At 41.1% G+C, this 19,995-nt stretch overlaps 1 long non-coding RNA gene across 2 annotated transcripts; it reads left to right on the top strand.

Moving 5' to 3' along the window:
• The first annotated feature begins 3,737 nt into the window (after positions 1-3,737).
• On the top strand, positions 3,738-15,791 carry LOC127657063 (uncharacterized). 2 transcript variants are annotated; one of them, XR_007972237.1, is made up of 4 exons: positions 3,738-4,010; positions 4,306-4,383; positions 4,534-4,749; positions 15,680-15,791. It is a non-coding gene; the product is annotated as an uncharacterized LOC127657063 (long non-coding RNA). The 2 variants fall into 2 exon arrangements; XR_007972238.1 differs by lacking the exon at positions 15,680-15,791 and adding an exon at positions 4,909-4,952.
• The last annotated feature ends 4,204 nt before the right edge of the window (positions 15,792-19,995 follow it).

Genomic DNA, 19,995 nt, shown 5'->3' with positions numbered 1-19,995 from the left:
CTGTCTATAATTAGCAAAAACATGGCTAAGATCGCTCTATTTTGGCAAAGTAAAATTGACATTTGAGACAAAAATTTACATGTTCATGGCAATGGAGAAATAAGCTTGATATGGGCTTCTGTGGCAGTAGTGAGCTTCTGTCTGTTACTTCAGCTGTCTCAGTTTCACTTATTACAATGTTAATTATACAATGTAGAATATGTATCCTATTATACAACAGTTAGTTTCGGTCCTCGAATCTGATTGGACAGAAGGGTGTTCCAAGAGTGCTGATAGCTCAGACCATCAGCACTGGGATGCTTTACTGATTGAATCACTCAGCTTGTGTTTGTGGTGTTCCAAACTAAATTGCAAGAGCAGTGCAGATGTGCAAGAGCAGCTAGATGTTAGATTTTCATTCATCCAAGTTACATTATACATTTGAGCTAGCAGGTTGTGATAAAAGACCACAAACTGTTTGTTGCCAGTTAGTGCACGAGTTTCTTTTAAGTCACCTGGAATTGTCCCTCACTTCATGATCACTCAAGATTACTGCTACACTATAACTGAGAAATGGAGTTAAACTAACAGCTTCAGCATTATTCCCAATTACAGATGAGGCTGTGTTCCACTCAGTGCTTGAAGTGGGGCAGTACACTTGCACTTCTATAATTTACTTAAGAGAGTACCGGCAGTTTTTCTTGCATACCATGACTTCTCAGAGTCTCCCGGAACTATAAATGTCTTTATTTAATGCAAGTCAGTGATTTAAAGTGGCCCACCAATTACTTTTATCTGACCTTCCAAATGATTTTGATAAAATCATGATAAACATCCGAACGCTCTCTGAGCAAAACTAAAGCGGTGTTAAACAACCCTTGACACATGCAACACTAAAGTTTAACAACACTTGACACATGCAACAGCATCGGCTCACGTCAAACTATCCATGGTCCAGTTGTTTAAGCTTGTCTGGGCATAGTTCAGTTTCACTCTTCTCCAAAACAAGAACCAGAGACTTTTGGGTGAGCACATTTTATTGCATCTTATTCACTCAAATATTTATGCAAATTGCTTAGCTGCTGGGTGCAGTCAAAACTACAGACTTAAAAGCTGTTACAGAAGTTATATCAGCTCATATGCACAACCTTTTTTCACAAGAGGCACAATAATGAAAACCAAACCTTCAAAGAAAATACATACGAAAATGTGCTTTTATTCTCCATTCTATTGCTCTCTAGTGCTTGTAAAAAGATTGTAAATTGTCATTGAACTTTCCTATGCATATATCCTGACAGTGTTTGGTTCTACATTGTTCTCAATCCTGAACATCAAAAAATCTGTTTGTTCATTATTTCTAATGATTATTATCAGCACAAGTATGTGGCTCTTGTGTGCAAATTAATGTGTTCAGGATAAGGCAAATTTTGCTCTCACTGAATGAGAGGATAATACAAATTTAAAAAAAGGAAAAACAGACATAATGCTTTTTTCAGTTTTAAAGGGGACCTATTATGCCCCTTTTTACAAGATGTAATATTCGTCTCAGGTGTCCCCATAATGTGTCTGTGAAGTTTCAGCTCAAAATACCCCATGGATAATTTATTATACCATGTTGTAAATGTCTCTTTTTGGGTGGAATCAAAAACATGCATTTTGGGTGTGTCTCTTTAAATGCAAATGAGCTTCTGCTACCCGCCCGCTTTCAGGAAGAGGGCTGTGTCTTTACAGCTTGTGAACAGGTAAAAAAATAAATAAATCTGCTCTCTGCCTAAAATTACTTCAAATTGGCAAAACAAATGATTGATATTTAGTTCAAAATGTACATAGTATTGCTAGCTTAATGTTTATTTAACAGAAGTTTCACAGAAACTGCCAAAAATATTTTATATAAAAAGAAGAGACTCACCTATGACAGTCTCTACAGCATACTACATATACTACAGCAAAAGTCACAACAGTGAGAATGAACCAGGATGTTTCGGAATGTTTAATTGACACTACCCCAGATAGCAAAAAATATCCGCACGGCTTCTTTTTGCCGCCGTCCCTAAGCTGTCGGCTATAGATGCGTCCCACTGGCGGGGATGAAGCGTTTGCCGCCGAATTCGTCACGCCCATTTCCCAGATAGAAAAAAATATCCGCACGGCTTCTTTTTGCTGCCGTCCCTAAGCTGTCGGCTATAGGTGTGTCCCACTGGCGGGGATGAAGCGTTTGCCGCCGAATTCGTCACTCCCATTTCTTGTGACATGCGGGCCATCCGCTTCATTTTCTCTGGCGTTTGCCTCCGGCTGATCGACGGCGGGCGGCTGGCGGCAAGCCGCAATGCAAGGATTTCTACTCTCAAAATCGACCAGCCATGTTGGCTATTATTATTTTTTGCTCCAAAGCCATTAGGGTTTATAACGGAGGCTTGACTCTTGATTCCATGATAAGGTAAGGTTTAGGAAATGACATTTAAATTACTTTGAAACTCTGAAGCGATTATACAGTAATATTTGTAAAATATATTGAATTATTTTATGCACTTGAAAATTGTTTACATTTCTTTGATTGCTGCGCATTTGAGACATGCACCAATAAACCAAAAAAGAATTTCTTTTGTAAAACTTACTTGGCAATAAATATCTTTATGATTCTGATTAGGTTTTAAAATAGATATTTAATTCATGGTATGAACAATTTAGCAGAATAAATTGATGAAGTTAGACTTTTCACGAATGCCTGACTATCAGTGAACAGTGAAAGACATCTGCAACATGGCCAAAATATCGGGTATACTTTAATTTGTTTTATTAATTTGCAGCCATGGTGATATCTATCATAAACATGAAAATCCCTGTTTTGACGTGAAGGATAAACTCAATGAAAAAGCGAAATTATCCTCTAGTTTCACAGTTGCGCAGAAATTTCGTTTATGTCTACATTTTTTCCAACCTCGATTTTTTTTGTTATTTTACCTTTTACAGGTTTTGCAATTATGACCTGTACAAATGTTTAAGAAAGTGTTAAAGTCCCTGTAAAGGCAATAAAAAAAATCTAAACGCATTATAAATGTTAAAAATGTATTGCTAAAACACATGACAAAAACTGAACAGTGAAGTTCCGCTGTCGCCATATCTGTTTCCGGTTTACTTGCGCGTCGCCCAAAATGTCTGTTTTTACTCGATGTCTCCAGAATCTTCTGAAAATACGCGTCAGCGATGTTCATCGCATTGTTGATGCCTGATCCCCTGCTCCGACAAGCAAGAGGGACAAGGGCTTTAAACTCTACATATCGAGTTATCTGCACAACTACAAGGGTAAGTATTTTAATCTAATGTGGTGTGCCGGCATATAGCGGCTAAGCTAGTTTGCCACGTGTTCATTTTTAATGTAACGTTAGTATAGAAGCTTGTTTTTTCTTAGTTTTAAAGCAGACTGTTTGTTAATTTTTGTGATAATTGTGATATCAATTATATTAACTTGGTCTCCTCTCAGTTTCTAATAAAGATCAGGACACCGGTGAAGTCACTGTCAGGGCATTGTGCTTCAGGTCCATAAGGAAAGCAGGTCCATAAGGAAAGCAGATAAACCTCACAGTTTGAGTGTATGGTGAAGCTAGAATTAATAAGACTGCAGTTATAGGCTTGTTACTTTAATAGCCCGATGTTCCTGGGGACTCGGCTAAGGTTATTCATGATTAATGTAACTCAAATGAAAACAGTTATTGTAGGCAGGTAAGTTTCCCTAGCTGGTCCCTCTGTGTAAAATGCGTTCTTATTCAAGTTTTCAACTCAGTCATTCGTTTAAGATGCAATCTTGTGTTATAAGTATTAGGCTATCATGATTATACAGTGAGCAAGCTATATAAATAAGTATTTAATATAATAAAAGTGTAGAGCAACAACCGAGGGTGTAAGGTAAAGGCTGAATATTGTAGATTTATTACAATATGTTGCATGTTTGAATTAAAATACCTGTGGATATGCAGGAGCACACACTCTACAAAGGCCTGACTGGAGATTTGCCTGATCTATCCGTCCTTCAGGTGAGTAGGGATATAACAATAGCACATTTCACTGTACAGTATGATATATCAACCAAAATCTGTATACCAATATTTCTTTATTTTCTTTTTCCTCCCTTTTACAAACAAATATTCTGCTTCAAAGAAAAAAAATGAAATTGATGTTATCATAAGGGTTCTTCATTATGAACTTGTATGCCATGCATAACATACTGTGGATAGAAATTACAGGGAAAGTTACTGGTATGATAATTGTGGTTATATTATATTACTATATATTTAGTGTATTGCTAATCAATATATTGTTACTTCCCAGATGACAGCGGCTCACTTCAAGAGCAGGTGAAGCAAGTTGGGACAATGTTGAAGACATTTGCTCGCACTGGGCAATCGGGTACAACTTGCAAACAACACCTGTGGTTGTTGGTTTAATTCCCACTGGGGCCACCTGTACATGTAGTAGACCTAGATATAAATGTCATAGTTTAGTAGTTGAAGGACCAGGACTGACTACTTTATTCTTTTATTCTGGGAACCCCTGTAGGTGCAGATCAAACCCTAATGCTGCGACGTCTTGGAGTTTGGCGATGTTGTGCGTAGCATGGACGACAAAATGCTATGCTGCAACGTTTCAGTGCCAATGTGTCTGTTGGAGAGTTATCCCTGCCAGGGGATCTGTTACTCCCCCCTAGACACCCAGGAAGATTTGGCGTTGCTTGACAACAGTTTGAGGCAGGATAAAGAGCTCCAGCAACGATTTGTAAGTGTGCCGATTTCGTTTATAACGGTATAGGGTAATCTAAAAAGTAAAATTAAGATCGTACACTGCATATTCTACAGTCTGAATCCACAGCCTGTCACATTTTAAATTTAAATACAGAGAAATGTAATTTGTAACATGTTTTTTTTGTATTTTCAGCTTCGGTTTTTGGCAATCAAATGTGGGAGGGACCTAAAGACAACCGTGTGTGAATGCTTCAGAGTATCTTCTCTAATCACCTTTCCATCAATACAACCTGGACTGGTGTAGGGGATAAAGCATGTTTTAGAGACATGTTCCTGAAGACCATTGTTCAAAGTAAGTTGGATATTTTTTTTATATTTAAGTACATGTGTATGACCTTATGCCATTCAAATGGAATGACAGATCTTTATTTTCTACAGGAGCCATCCGGAAGAACCCGTCAACCCAGGATGCCACTGATGAGGCGATCCAGGTTAATGTTACGCGTTACCTGAAAGGAGCATCTGAACATGAAGGTGGAAAAAGGCGCCGCACAGCTGAGAGGGACCCACAGCCGATCCCTTAAACCTAGGCTGACTACTGACACCCCAGCATCACTAACAACTGGAACCCTTTCTTTATCCTGCAGTCAGTAACATCAAGACCCCTAAAAAAGCCTGCTAAAAGTGTCAGTTTACACTCACCCAATCCACACTGTTCACTGTGGAAATTGCTCTTTTTTATTTTTTTTTATTTATTTTTTTTTGTCTCGTGATCCTGCTTTGAGGGCAGCTCCTTGGATGAATATGGGACGGTTTGTCCTTTTATACAGGCGCACAAGGAATCACTGAAGATATGCCAATTTGCACTGCCTCATTCTGGAGGTCGGGGAAAACCGGTGATTCTTAGCCCACTACGCCACACAGTCCCCAACCTCTCCAGACATTCTGATTGGCTGTGTTCTCTACAGCCAGATTTTCTGCTGTTAATTATATTTATTCCCACTTGTTGTCATGTGTAAGTTGAATGTCAAAATGTATATTATATCTGTTATCCTGCACATTCCTTGATACCAAAGATCTCAATTATTTCATATACAATTTGCTGCTTATTTCATTGTTACAGTGCGTAACTATTCTATTTCTAAATATAGCTTGTAAATCCTAGATTATACATCTAATACTTGATATTTGCACATTATCTGGTATCAAATATTCTACTTACCGTGACTTTAGTATTGGCTTATTTCATTCCGTCAGTGCTTAACAATTCTATTATAGTTTGTAAATCCTATTTCATACCTCTGATACTTCATATTGCACATTAACTAGTACCAAAAATTCTACTTTCATTCCGTCACAGTGCTTAACTGTTATTCTATTGTTAAATATAGCTTGTACATCCTTGTGCCACAGGTCAGCATTGCAGTTATAATGGTATATTCTACTCCAGAGCTTTACTCTAAATTATTACCACTTAACCTATTGTTAGAAATGACTTGTAAATATGATGTTATACCTCAATTTATTTGGTATCCTGCACTTTCTTTGGTACCAAATATCCTCATTGCTTATGTTTACTGGTAATTATTTTCATCCCAGAGCTGACCTCTTTATATTATTAACAATTATTGTGTTACAATAGTGTTTTTTAAAAAAAAAAGAAATTGGAAACCTGCATGTTCTTTTGTGTGTGTGTGTGTGTGTGTGTATATATATAATGTTTGTATTTTTTCTGTTATTTATATTTCAGTGATCTGACATCTTGTTTCAATGACAGTTACTGTACTTTTAAATGTGGAATTAAAACGGCAAATGGAAATTTGTCTGGTTTGATCAATCATTATTCTTGATAAACTGCATGCTATATATATATATACAATAAGCGGCGGCAGATCGCTCGAAAAAAGCGTTTGCCTCCGACGGTCCGCCTTCGATATAACGGCGGCGGAGCGGCGGCTGGCCAGTGGGCCGTCCGCGGAATGAAGGCGGTAGGAAGGTGGCTGCCGCTTTTAAAAAGCGGCTGCTGCCGGCGGACCGCCGTCAAACGTGTTTGCGATATCGCCATTCTGCCGCTTTTACTGCCGCCGGCGCACCGCCAGCGGACCACCGACTTATTGCTATCTGGGACACAGCTGAGGTGAGTCAGTCTGGCAACCAACATCCCTTGTGGTACAGATAAAAAAACAATCACCTAACTGTATTGTACATAATAAAGGTGCGGTTATGAATTATGCAGACAGTAAGCTAAAAATAACGACATTGCTCTGGTCTCCGTGAATACAATCAGAGACAATGGTAACTTTAGCTGGAACACGAACAGTTGGTACTGATCCATGCTTGCAAATAAAAAAATAAAAAAATACTGCTTTGTATTGAACACTGATAGACAGTGTTCTGAGTGGGAGAGAGGATGCTTTTCTTGCCGTTGAGCCTAAACCCCAGAGAAACCAGATGAACTAAGATGATATCCTTGTGCTGAACTGCCAGTTCCTGGAACTGCGCTAAGATCAACCAGTCGTCTATGTAATTCAGAATGCGGATGCCCCGGAGTTGGAGCCGGCGCTGCATCATGCATTTGTGAATGTGCGGGTAAAAAGGGCTAGGCCGAATGGAAGAACCTGATACTGGAAGACTTCGCCCCCGAAAGCGAACCTCGGGAACTTCCTGTGTTGTGGCAGAACTTCTAAATGAAGAAGTAAAGAAGTGCGTAATAAGATCGATGGTGACCAGCCAAACGAGACGTTGGGCTTGAGACACGATCGTCTTGATAGGTAGCATCTAGGACTTGAACACCCAGACTGGGCAGTTCAAGCTTTAAGATCTAAGCCAGACACCAACCCTCACCCACCATGGGAACCAGGAAGTACTTGGTGTAATAACCTAACTCTCTCTTTGGAAGGGGAACATGTTCTATGGCCCCTTTAAGGCCATTTTTTTTTGCTTTTCACAGTAGACATGACAAATCCAGTTTACGGTAGTGAGAACCACGCCGTTGAAACACCCTTTCCTACTGTCCTTAAGACCCACAAAAAAATGTATATATCTGGCAGAATTTTCTACGCTGCCAGGATCTCTGAGATGGGTATACAATTTTTAACACTTCCTGTTGAGGGGGTGTCGAGTGTTCCACGTCCTGAATAAATGCAGGGAGCAGCGAAAACACCCAACTCTTGATGGGAGCCTCTGCCACCACGAAACACCAAGAGGTGGCGGGAATGGAGAGGCTTTGCGGGGGTACCGAGAGGGGTGAAGTGGAGCATGCGCCCCATCCCGAGGGGAGCTACCCCCTAAATCTAGGTGCAAGACCATCAGGGTTTTCTCTTTTTAGAAATTATGGTCCTGAGGTCTTGCTTTGGGGGCTGCCGAGGGTGATGAGACTGTCCCCAATCCCTGGGAGGAGGAGCACGACTCGCCACGCTTTGCTTTTGAGCCTCCCTTCTAACAGGGCCGAGGCGGGTCTGGGGGGCCGAAGGACCCACCCCCTGAGTGTGGCAAGGGAGGAACTGCCCGAAGGCTTCCTCATGGCTTTTCGCCTCCTGGAACCTGGAGATAACCGTGGTCATGGCGTCTCCGAATAGGCCAGTGGGTGAAACCGGGGCATCAATGAGGAAAACTTTGTCCTTGTACTTTATGCCCGAAAGGTTGAGCTAAAGGTGCCTCTCCGTGGTGACCAAGGCAGACATAGACCGGCAAATAGCACGGGCTGTTTGCTTGGTCGCACGTAGAGAAATATCTGTGGCTCGGCGAAGCTCAGAAAAAGCTCGCTCGTCGAGCTCGGCACCCACACTCAGGTCGTCCAGCAGGTCAGCCTGGTACGCCTGTAATACAGCCATAGTGTGCAGAGCAGCACCAGCCTGACCTGCTGATTGATAAGCCCTTCCCACTAAAGTGGAGGTTGTTCTACAAGGCTTTGAGGGGAGAGAGGGATTTTTGAGTAACGATGCCGAGCCCGGCGAGAGAAAGCCTGAAAGCATCTCTTCGACCTGCAGCATCACTGAATATCCCCGTGCCTCAGCACCCACGATAGTCGAATATAATGACGTCAAGGATACGTGAACATGGGAAGAATAGGGGTTCCTCCATGAGCGAGAAAGCTCTTCATGGAGGTTATCAAAGAAGGGAAGGGACTGATTAGGCGTTCCCTAGCCCAGATTACTAGATTAGTATCCCCTAACTTGGAGGGCTTGGGGGGTCTCTTTTTGGTGTGGCCAGTCCAACTGGAGTCTGGCCACCGCACGAGTAACCACATAGAGCGAGTACAGGGGAACATGCATCGTTTGCCCTGGATTTCAGTCATTCTCTCTTTTTCTAAATATATATAAATATTTTCTGGAAAAAAGAAAAGGTTCACTGTGCACTGCCTAACCAAATTCTAACTCCTAGCAGAGGAAAGAAAGTTTTGACAGGCTTGTGAAACACACACACACAGAATCGCTCTGAAAAAAGGGGATCTGACGACACTCTGGTGACGCATCCATATATAGCCTGGCTACAGGTGCATCTAATGATTTCATCAGCCGAGGCTATAAATTCCGGTCAATGTTCACTGACGTGTTACACACATATTCACAGCTCGGTCACAACTAGGATTGTTCCCAAAGCACTTTTCAGCGCAGCATCCTAGTGAAGCTTTTTTTAAAGGGAACTGTTAAGTTGGGCCATGAATAGCGGCGAGCTCTGTTCTTCATCTGTTCTCCTCTTCATGGGGCTGGGCATGTCAACCCATGAAGTTCGGCGGAGCTCGCAGGGCTTGCGCTGGCATGAGATCCTTCTCTAAATCTTCCCGCTTAACCTCGCTGCCCTGCCGTGCCTCCTCATTTTGTCCCTTGGGACTTAACACACAAGAGGTGGGTCGGAGGGCACAAGAGGCTGGATCTTCCCTCCGATCCTACAGCGCAACGTCTGGAGATTCATGCCCTCGCAGTGAGGACAATCTGTCTCCATGAGAGCTGCTTATGCGTGGGAGCAGCCAGGTAGTGAACAAAGCTCTCTTGCTCATCAGGAGGCTGGATATGCCATTCACATAGGAAACACTTGCGGAATAAAATTTTTAATAAGACACGTATCACAAAAGTGGCTCATTAGTTAATATTATATATATATATATATATATATATATATATATATATATATATATATATATAGGATACAGTAACACCAGCTGGAGCATTGTGGGAAGCATGTAGGAGATTCGCTGAAGCACCACGTTTATCAACGATGAGCGTCTGAAGCGAAGAACCCGTTCACAGAGAGTGTCTTCAACTGCAATGAGGAGAACACTTCACCGGAACACACAGGGGAGCGGAAAGCCTCTCGGTACACATGCTAAGAACAGGCGACGAGTTGTCCTGTTCGCATCTTGCTGAGAAGTTCTGTCTGCTGTAAGTGTATGTCGATGGCGAAGCATAAAATTTTACAAGATGAAGACGAAGTTTGCAATCTCGAGAGAAGAAAAATCTGAAGAAATGGTGACAGAGTTGCCACATATATAAGCCAAATACACGCCTGAAGGGGTGGGGTCAGACACCATTGCCAATCAAAGTGATTGAATAAGTGTTTCAACAAAGTCGTCTAAGAAGGACTCCTCACAGCAATTTCGAGTGAACTGAATCGAAAGGGAACTATCACCCCCTTAGGTACTGAGGTTCGTTACCAGCACAGTAACACAAGAATGTATGTTATTATGTTCAGCTTGAATGTGCATTGGTGAGGGTGGGCAAGGAGGAAGCGAGAACCGGCTTAACAATTTTATTAAATAAAAAGACAAACACATACAGGGCAGCTGTCCGTAATTCTCTCTCTCTCCTGAACTGTCGTCACTGGCTGCATTTATTCCTCATGCACCCCATCAGGCCGATTGGGAACAGGGCGTGCATCATTCCAGCCCGGCCACGCCCTCCTCCGCTCTACACTCCTCCCGCCGTTGCCTCAGGCCGGGGAGCCCCCGGCATGATATACCCCACCATCTTACTCTGGGGAGGGGCGTGCCTTGTGTCCTGTCTGCCGCCTGGTCATCCCTGCTTTCCTCGACCTGGGAGGAGACAGGAGGAGAAAAAACAAATAGGCGAGGAAAAGGCCAACCCGGTGCAACAGAGAGAGCGAGAGAGGAGAGAGAGAAGCTCACTCACCGGTTCTCTGATGTGCCGTTGCGTGGTCCCCAATCAGCCCTCCACACTCTCAGGTGGACGACAGCCGTTCCTCACCGGGCGGACCGGAGTCAAACCTCCGACTCCCAGTGGACAGAAGGCACTTTCGCTTTTCTGATGTCACGTGGGGACACTCCTCCACCCCTGGCAGTGGCCTTACTGCTCCAGGCGGTCGGGCGGTCTTCTCTCGAGCCCTCTGCATTTCTGGGGGATGGCTCTCCTCTGCCCCTGACAGCGGCTCCATCGCTCCAGGTGGTCCGGGAGTCCAGTCCCCACTTGCCCCACGGACGGCAGCCGTTCACCACGTCCGGGCGGTCGGGCTACTCCATCACACGGCGAATGGCAACGATGCTCCCCTGAGTGAACGGCAGAGTCGAGGACTCTGCGATGAGCATCTCTTCTACTTCCCGGGTTTTGGCACAAGTGTAAGGAGGTTAGGATGGGCAAGGAGGCAAGAACCGGCTTAACAACATAAATAATATTAAAATAAATAAAACAAACAAATACAAACACATACAGGGCAGCTGCCCGTAATTCTCTCTCTCCTGAACTGTCGTCACCGGTCGCGTTTATCCCTCGTGCACCCCATCAGGCCAATTGGGGACCGGTCTTGCATCATTCCAGCCTGGCCCCGCCCTCCTCCCCTTTATAATTGGCAACATGTTGGCCAAAAGCTCTGAAATGCATTTGCATACTTGAGTGTTTCTGTGAAGGGTGGGGACAGGGGATTTAACTCTGTCAGCTACTAACAGGAGCAGATGGAGCTTGGTAAATCCTGAAAGGAAGGCATTACCTGCCCAAGTCACCAAGCAGCCACAATTATCACAGGGCTTTGGGTTCATTGTCAATCAGAATGGCAGTTAAAGGGAGGTAGCAGCTGGGGCAGATGGTGGGGATCCAGCGAGGCTGGGGGGCAGATTCAGTCCATACACAATCTCTCTCTCTCGCTCTCTTTGTCTCATATACAAAGTCTCAGAGTTGCTCAGTATACTAATGTTGATTACAATAGAGATTTCATGATACTCATCTGCAGAAATGATCAGTGAGACAGTGGCGGAGATAAGCTGAATTAATCTGATTGGCCGGTGAGGTGTCATGTTAATTAAATCATGTTTGATATTCATGGGCACAGATTGTTCATTTTTCAATACATTTTCCACCTTGTCTGAAGAGAACTGAATATGTGTAGTTGATACATAACATTGCCGTTAGCTTTTTGTAACCAACATCACAATTTTAGGCTACATTTTTATAAATGTATAAGGGGAAGTGTATGTTTCACATGCTGGTAAAAATTTATTTTAATCACTTTTTTGCCTTCACAGGTTTTACTAATTTTCCATGTTGTCTTAATAAATAGAAGGTCATAAAACTGCATGAATAATACTTAGGCTATATATAAAAAAAATAGCAAAATGCTGTTTAAAAGATTTCAATGGTTTAAAACAATTATTTAAAGATGTTTTAAATAGAGTACTGCATGCAAAACTGTAAGACATGTCAACTTTCCCAAAGTATTTAATGTCTCCCTATATACTTGAGCAATATCTCGAGCAAGAGTGTGATATGGCCCTACATCAGCACTGTGGTGAGTCGGCCATAGGTAATCACAGCAGTGCTGATTTAGGGCCATTTAGCATGATTGTGAGTGTGATATTGCTTACATACAACAGTATGTACATTTTTTAAAACTAGGAAAACTGAGTATGGTCATAAACAAACGCATTTGTGCATGGAACTACTTTCTTATGAGACGGATCAGAATCTGCCGTAAGTTGTTCAAACCAAATGATGCGTCCACGCCTCCATTAGTAATTAAAAAATTTCACTTTGGAACTAGTATCATGACTTGATCTGTCTTTGGAGTTGGGGGGGAGGGGGGGTGGAGCATTTCAGATCACCTGTTGCCACTCCCAAACAGAGATGCTTTAGTGTTAGTCAGCTTTCTGAAGATAATGTAATTTTGGTAAACTGCATCTTATTTTGTTTGTACTGTATTTTATTTTATATTATATTCTAAACTGTTTCAATTATTCTTATTTTTTTTTATTCTTATTTTAATCTCTTCTATGTAAAGCACTTTGAATTACCATTGTGTATGAAATGTGCTATATAAATAAACTTGCCTTGCCCCAGATAGCAAAAAATATCCGCACGGCTTCTTTTTGCCGCCGTCCCTAAGCTGTCGGCTATAGGTGCGTCCCACTGGCGGGGATGAAACGTTTGCCGCCGAATTCGTCACTCCCATTTCTTGCGATATGCAGGCGGCTGGCGGCAAGCCGCTTTGAAATACAAGGATTTCTACTATCAAAATCGACCAGCCATGTTGGCTACTTTTTGCTCCAAAGCCATTAGGGTTTATAACAGAGTCTTGACTCTTGATTCTATGATAAGGTAAGGTTTAGGAAATTACATTTAAATTATTTTGAAACTCTGAAGCGATTATACAGTAATATTTGTAAAATATATTGAATTATTTTATGCACTTGAAAATTGTTTACATTTCTTTGATTGCTGCGCATTTGAGACATGCACCAATAAACCAAAAAGAATTCCTTTTGTAAAACTTACTTGGCAATAAATATCTTTATGATTCTGATTAGGTTTTAAAATAGATATTTAATTCATGGTATGAACAATTTAGCAGAATAAATTGATGAAGTTAGACTTTTCACGAATGCCTGACTATCAGTGAACAGTGAAAGACATCTGCAACATGGCCAAAATCTCGGGTATACTTTAATTTTTTTATTAATTTGCAACCATGGTGATATCTGTCATAAACATGAAAATCCCTGTTTTGACGTGAAGGATAAACTCAATGAAAAAGCGAAATTATCCTCTGGTTTCACAGTTGCGCAGAAATTTCGTTTATGTCTACATTTTTCCAACCTCGATTTTTTTTGTTATTTTACCTTTTACAGGTTTTGCAATTATGACCTGTACAAATGTTTAAGAAAGTGTTAAAGTCCCTGTAAAGGCAATAAAAAAAATCTAAACGCATTATAAATGTTAAAAATGTATTGTTAAAACACATTACAAAGACTGAACTGTGAAGTTCCGCTGTCGCCATATCTGTTTCCGGTTTACTTGCGCGTCGCCCAAAATGTCTGTTTTTACTCGATGTCTCCAGAATCTTCCGAAAATACGCGTCAGCGATGTTCATCGCATTGTTGATGCCTGGTCCCTTGCTCCGCCAAGCAAGAGGGACAAGGGCTTTAAACTCTACATATCGAGTTATCTGCACAACTACAAGGGTAAGTATTTTAATCTAATGTGGTGTGCCGGCAGATAGCGGCTAAGCTAGTTCGCCACGTGTTCATTTTTTATGTAAGGTTAGTATAGAAGCTTGTTTTTTCTTAGTTTTAAAGCAGACTGTTTGTTAATTTTTGTGATAATTGTAATATAAATTATATTAACTTGCTCTCCTCTCAGTTTCTAATAAAGATCAGGGCACAGGTGAAGTCACTGTCAGGGCATTGTGCTACAGGTCCATGAGGAAAGCAGATAAACCTCACAGTTTGCGTGTATGGTGAAGCTAGAATTGATAAGACCGCAGTTACAGGCTTGTTACTTTAATAGGGGACTCGGCTAAGGTTATTCATGTTTAATGTAACTCAAATCAAATGAAAACAGTTATTGTAGGCAGGTAAGTTTCCCTAGCTGGTCCCCTCGGTGTAAAATGCGTTCTTATTCAAGTTTTCAACTCAGTCATTCGTTTAAGATGCAATCTTGTGTTATAAGTATTAGGCTATCATGATTATACAGTGAGCAAGCTATATAAATAAGTATTTAATATAATAAAAGTGTAGAGCAACAACCGAGGGTGTAAGGTAAAGGCTGAATATTGTAGATTTATTACAATATGTTGCATGTTTGACTGGAGATTTGCCTGATCTATCCGTCCTTCAGGTGAGTAGGGATATAACAATAGCACATTTCACTGTACAGTATGATATATCAACCAAAATCTGTATACCAATATTTCATTATTTTATTTTTCCTCCCCTTTTACAAACAAATATTCTGCTTCAAAGAAAAAAAATGAAATTGATGTTATCATAAGGGTTCTTCATTATGAACTTGTATGCCATGCATAACATACTGTGGATAGAAATTACAGGGAAAGTTACTGGTATGATAATTGTGGTTATATTATATTACTATTATATTTAGTGTACTGCTAATCAATATATTGTTACTTCCCAGGTGACAGCGGCTCACTTCAAGAGCAGGTGAAGCAAGTTGGGACAATGTTGAAGACATTTGCTCGCACTGGGCAATCGGGAACAACTTGCAAACAACACCTGTGGTTGTTGGTTTAATTCCCACTGGGGCCACCTGTACATGAAGTAGACCTAGATATAAATGTCATAGTTTAGTAGTTGAAGGACCAGGACTGACTACTTTATTCTTTTATTCTGGGAACCCCTGTAGGTGCAGATCAAACCCTAATGCTGCGACGTCTTGGAGTTTGGCGATCTTGTGCGTAGCATGGACAACAAAATGCTATGCTGCAACATTTCAGTGCCAATGTGTCTGTTGGAGAGTTATCCCTGCCAGGGGATCTGTTACTCCCCCCTAGACACCCAGGAAGATTTGGCATTGCTTGACAACAGTTTGAGGCATGATAAAGAGCTCCAGCAACGATTTGTAAGTGTGCCGATTTCATTTATAACGCCATAGGGTAATCTAAAAAGTAAAATTAAGATCGTACACTGCATATTCTACAGTCTGAATCCACAGCCTGTCACATTTTAAATTTATGAGAAGCTTCAGAGAAATGTCATTTGTAACATGTTTTTTGTGTATTTTCAGCTTCGGTTTTTGGCAATCAAATGTGGGAGGGACCTAAAGACAACCGTGTGGCGAATGCTTCAGAGTATCTTCTCTAATCACCTTTCCATCAATACAACCTGGACTGGTGTAGGGGATAAAGCATGTTTTAGAGACGTGTTCCTGAAGACAATTGTTCAAAGTAAGTTTGAATTTTTTTTTATATTTAAGTAGATGTGTATGACCTTATGCCATTCAAATGGAATGACAGATCTTTATTTTCTACAGGAGCCATCCGGAAGAACCCGGCAACCCAGGATGCCACTGATGAGGCGATCCAGGTTAACGTTACGCGTTACCTGAAAGGAGCATCTGAACGTGAAGGTGGAAAAAGGCGCCGCACAGCTGAGAGGGACCCACAGCCGACCCCTTAAACCTAGGCTGACTACTGACACCCCAGCATCACTGACAACTGGAACCCTTTCTTTATCCTGCAGTCAGTAACATCAAGACCCCTAAAAAAGCCTGCTAAAAGTGTCAGACTACACTCACCCAATCCACACTGTTCACTGTGGAAATTGCTTTTTTTTTCCCTTTTTTTGTTTTGTCTCGTGATCCTGCTTTGAGGGCAGCTCCTTGGATGAATATGGGATGGTTTGTCCTTTTATACAGGCGCACGAGGAATCACTGAAGATATGCCAATTTGCACTGCCTCATTCTGGAGGTTGGGGAAAACCGGTGATTCTTAGCCCACTACGCCACGCAGTCCCCAACCTCTCCAGACATTCTGATTGGCTGTGTTCTCTACAGCCAGATTTTCTGCTGTTAATTATATTTATTCCCACTTGTTGTCATGTGTAAGTTGAATGTCAAAATGTATATTATACCTGTTATCCTGCACATTCCTTGATATCAAAGATCTAAATTATTTCATATACAATTTGCTGCTTATTTCATTGTTACAGTGCTTAACTATTCTATTTTTAAATATAGCTTGTAAATCCTAGATTATACATCTAATACTTGATATTTGCACATTATCTGGTATCAAATATTCTACTTACCATGACATTAGTATTGGCTTATTTCATTCCGTCAGTGCTTAAAGATTCTATTATAGTTTGTAAATCCTATTTCATGCCTAATATTTGATATTGCACATTAACTAGTACCAAAAATTCTACTTTCATTCCGTCACAGTGCTTAACTGTTATTCTATTGTTAAATATAGCTTGTAAATCCTTGTGCCACAGGTCAGCATTGCAGTTATAATGGTATATTCTACTCCAGAGCTTTACTCTAAATTATTACCACTTAACCTATTGTTAGAAATGTAAATATGATGTTATACCTCAATTTATTTGGTATCCTGCACTTTATTTGGTACCAAATATCCTCATTGCTTATGTTTACTGGTAATTCTTTTCATCCCAGAGCTCACCTCTTTATATTATTAACAATTATTGTAAGTGTTACAATAGTGTTTTTAAAAAAAAAATTGTTTTTTTTTTACCAAAATTGAATTGGAAACCTGCATGTTCTTTAGTGTGTGTGTGTATATATAATGTTTGTATTTTTCTGTTATTTATAATTCAGTGATCTGACATCTTGTTTCAATGACAGTTACTGTACTTTGAAATGTGGAATTAAAACGCCAAATGGAAAATTGTCTGGTTTGATCAATCATTATTCTTGATAAACTGCACGCTATAAATATATATATATATATACAATAAGCGGTGGCAGATCGCTCGGAAAAAGCGTTTGCTTCCAACAGTCCGCCTTCAATATAACGGCGGCGGAACGGCGGATAGCCAGCGGGCCGGCCGCGGAACAAAGGCGGTAGGAAGGCGGCTGCCGCTTTTAAAAAGCGGCTGCCGCCGGCATTGCGCCGTCAAACGTGTTTGCGATATCGCCATTCTGCCGCTTCTACTGCCGCCGGAGCACCGCCAGCGGCCCGCCGACTTATTGCTATCTGGGGCCTTGCCTTGCCTATTTTCTCAATGGGAAAATAGCCGTCCAAGCGGAGGTATTCTTCCCTATTTCGCAGTAGCCAGTGTGCAAGAGTCATTCACTATTATAGAAACCGCAAGAGTCATTCACGATTATAGAAACCGAAAAACCGAATTTCCTCATTTTAGTAGTATAGTACTAATCCGAGCAATCATGTAGTGCTAATGAATGTAAACACTGTCTGATGCTGACTCACTTCACGTCACCTGAACTGGCTTATATTACACACACAAATGGTATTTTGCCTCCACCTGCTGGCTAAAATCAGTAATTTCACAAAAACAAATGAAAAGAGAGACATAGCTCAGAACACGTCTGCACTGCTCTTACACTTTAGTTTGGCACCGCACGAACACAAGCAGAGTAATACACACAGTGAAGCGTCCAAGTGCTAATGTGCTGAGACGTCAGTCCTCATGGATGTCTCTCATCCAATCAGATTCAAGGTTGTATATTGAATTTCAATGTGCACTGGAATTAAAATGTATTTCCGTTGTACACTGAAAAACAAGTTACATAAAATTGTGCTTTACATCATAACATCTAATTTAACTGGTGTTACTTCACTGAATCAACCTTAATATATTAGGTTACACCAACAAAGCAAATATTTTGGGATACATCTGGTAGAAATATATTTTTCAGGTAACAAATGCCGGTTACTACTTTTTATAGTGTAGTTTTTCATTGTAAAGTTTTGCCCAAAGTTGGTCATTCAACTTACACTATAAAATGACTATTCTTACTTTGCCAGTATCCTTGTATGCCAAGACAAATTCCTTGTATGTGTAAGCATATTTGGTAAAACTCATTCTGATCTTCTACTGAAATCATACAGACACTGCTATTAAATCTAAGACACTACACCAGCTTTCCACTAGAATAACCATATATAAAGTATCCCAGCGATGACTCTGGCTCACACAGTTGCTGAGTTTGTCTCCCAGTTTCCAGGCAGACTCCTTCTCCTTCATTCTCTGCCAAGGCACACCAGTGTGTTTCACTTTCAGCGACTGCTGCCATTCATCACGGGGCAGGGGGTACAAGGGGGACTGGATCCCCTCCTCCCTCTTCACATGGCTGACAGCACAGTGTTGCACAGACCCCTTTCACTCCCCATGGTCTCCACGATCCTCTCTGCGAATTTCCACAATGGACCCTGACTTTATTACGGGGGCCTGGCTTTCGCTCAGTCTCCTGACAGAGGCATCATTCCTCCTACTTTGTTACGCCACTCTCGGACTTTGTGTCTGGGACAAGCTGATAGCGAGGTCAGGCCCATCCATCTGCCAAGGCTGGGAGCTGTGATGTAGAGAGAGGAGCAGAGGTCCTCATTCAGCAACAATGCCCATTAACAATGCTAACAGAGCCCCGGCAAGGCCAGAGGAGGGGATGGGATGGGGTAAGGTGGGAGGATGGTTGTCACTAGGCAGAGAACAAGATGGCAGGGATGCGATAGGTTCACGAAACCGGGCGTCGGGCAGCTCCTTAAGAGTCTTGAATAGTTATTGATTTTTTTTCCCCTTGTGTTTACTGCCAGCTCATGTAGTTATCTTCATATGCTTTTTATGGGGCAGTGGAGGCAGTGTTATTATCATTAATGAAAAATAAAACAAAGACTAAATGAAAACATTTTCATTAGCTGAAATTAAAACTGTAATACTAACATAGTCAAGTAATTTTAATATGTAAAGCTCCTTTCACAACACACATCTTTTCAAAACAGCTTTACAGAAGATAAAACTGTAATATCTATAATGTCTTAGAGTCATTATTGTGTAGTTTGATAAAATATGATTGTGAATTGTGTTTAAAAATAAGTAATTATATAATAATTGTATTTATAACCCCAGTGAGCAAGCCGAAGACAACTGTGACAAGGAAGACAAAACTCCAGAAGATGTTGGTTAAAGGAGAAAAATAACCTTGGTAGAAACCAGACTCACTGTGGGGGCCAGTTCCCCTCTGTTAACATCATGAATATAATGCCAATATTACTTATGTATAGTGCAAGTCATGTTTTAAAATGATTAAACTAAGTAAATGTTAAGGGTCAGTGTTTAAACAAAGATTTTGTATGAACTGTAACATAATGACTTATGTCTTTGAAGTCCATCCTGGATTAATTGCAGAAGTTCACATAGATGCAATTGTCCTTGTTAGTTGGCTGATGAAGGTTTTTGTTGGCAATTAATTGGTAGTCTATGTATTCCATTTCAAGAGTGTAGTCCATCATTAGTCCAAGGTGATGCAGGGAGAGATCAGTGAGGTGCATCGCAGTTCAACCTGGCCGGTAATTTCAGTGAGGTCTATCCTAAGCCCAAGGTTCAGGCAATGGCATATGA

Source organism: Xyrauchen texanus, chromosome 16 (assembly GCF_025860055.1).
Source record: "Xyrauchen texanus isolate HMW12.3.18 chromosome 16, RBS_HiC_50CHRs, whole genome shotgun sequence".
NCBI lineage: Eukaryota > Metazoa > Chordata > Actinopteri > Cypriniformes > Catostomidae > Xyrauchen > Xyrauchen texanus.
This window is presented reverse-complemented; position numbering and strand designations above follow the sequence as displayed.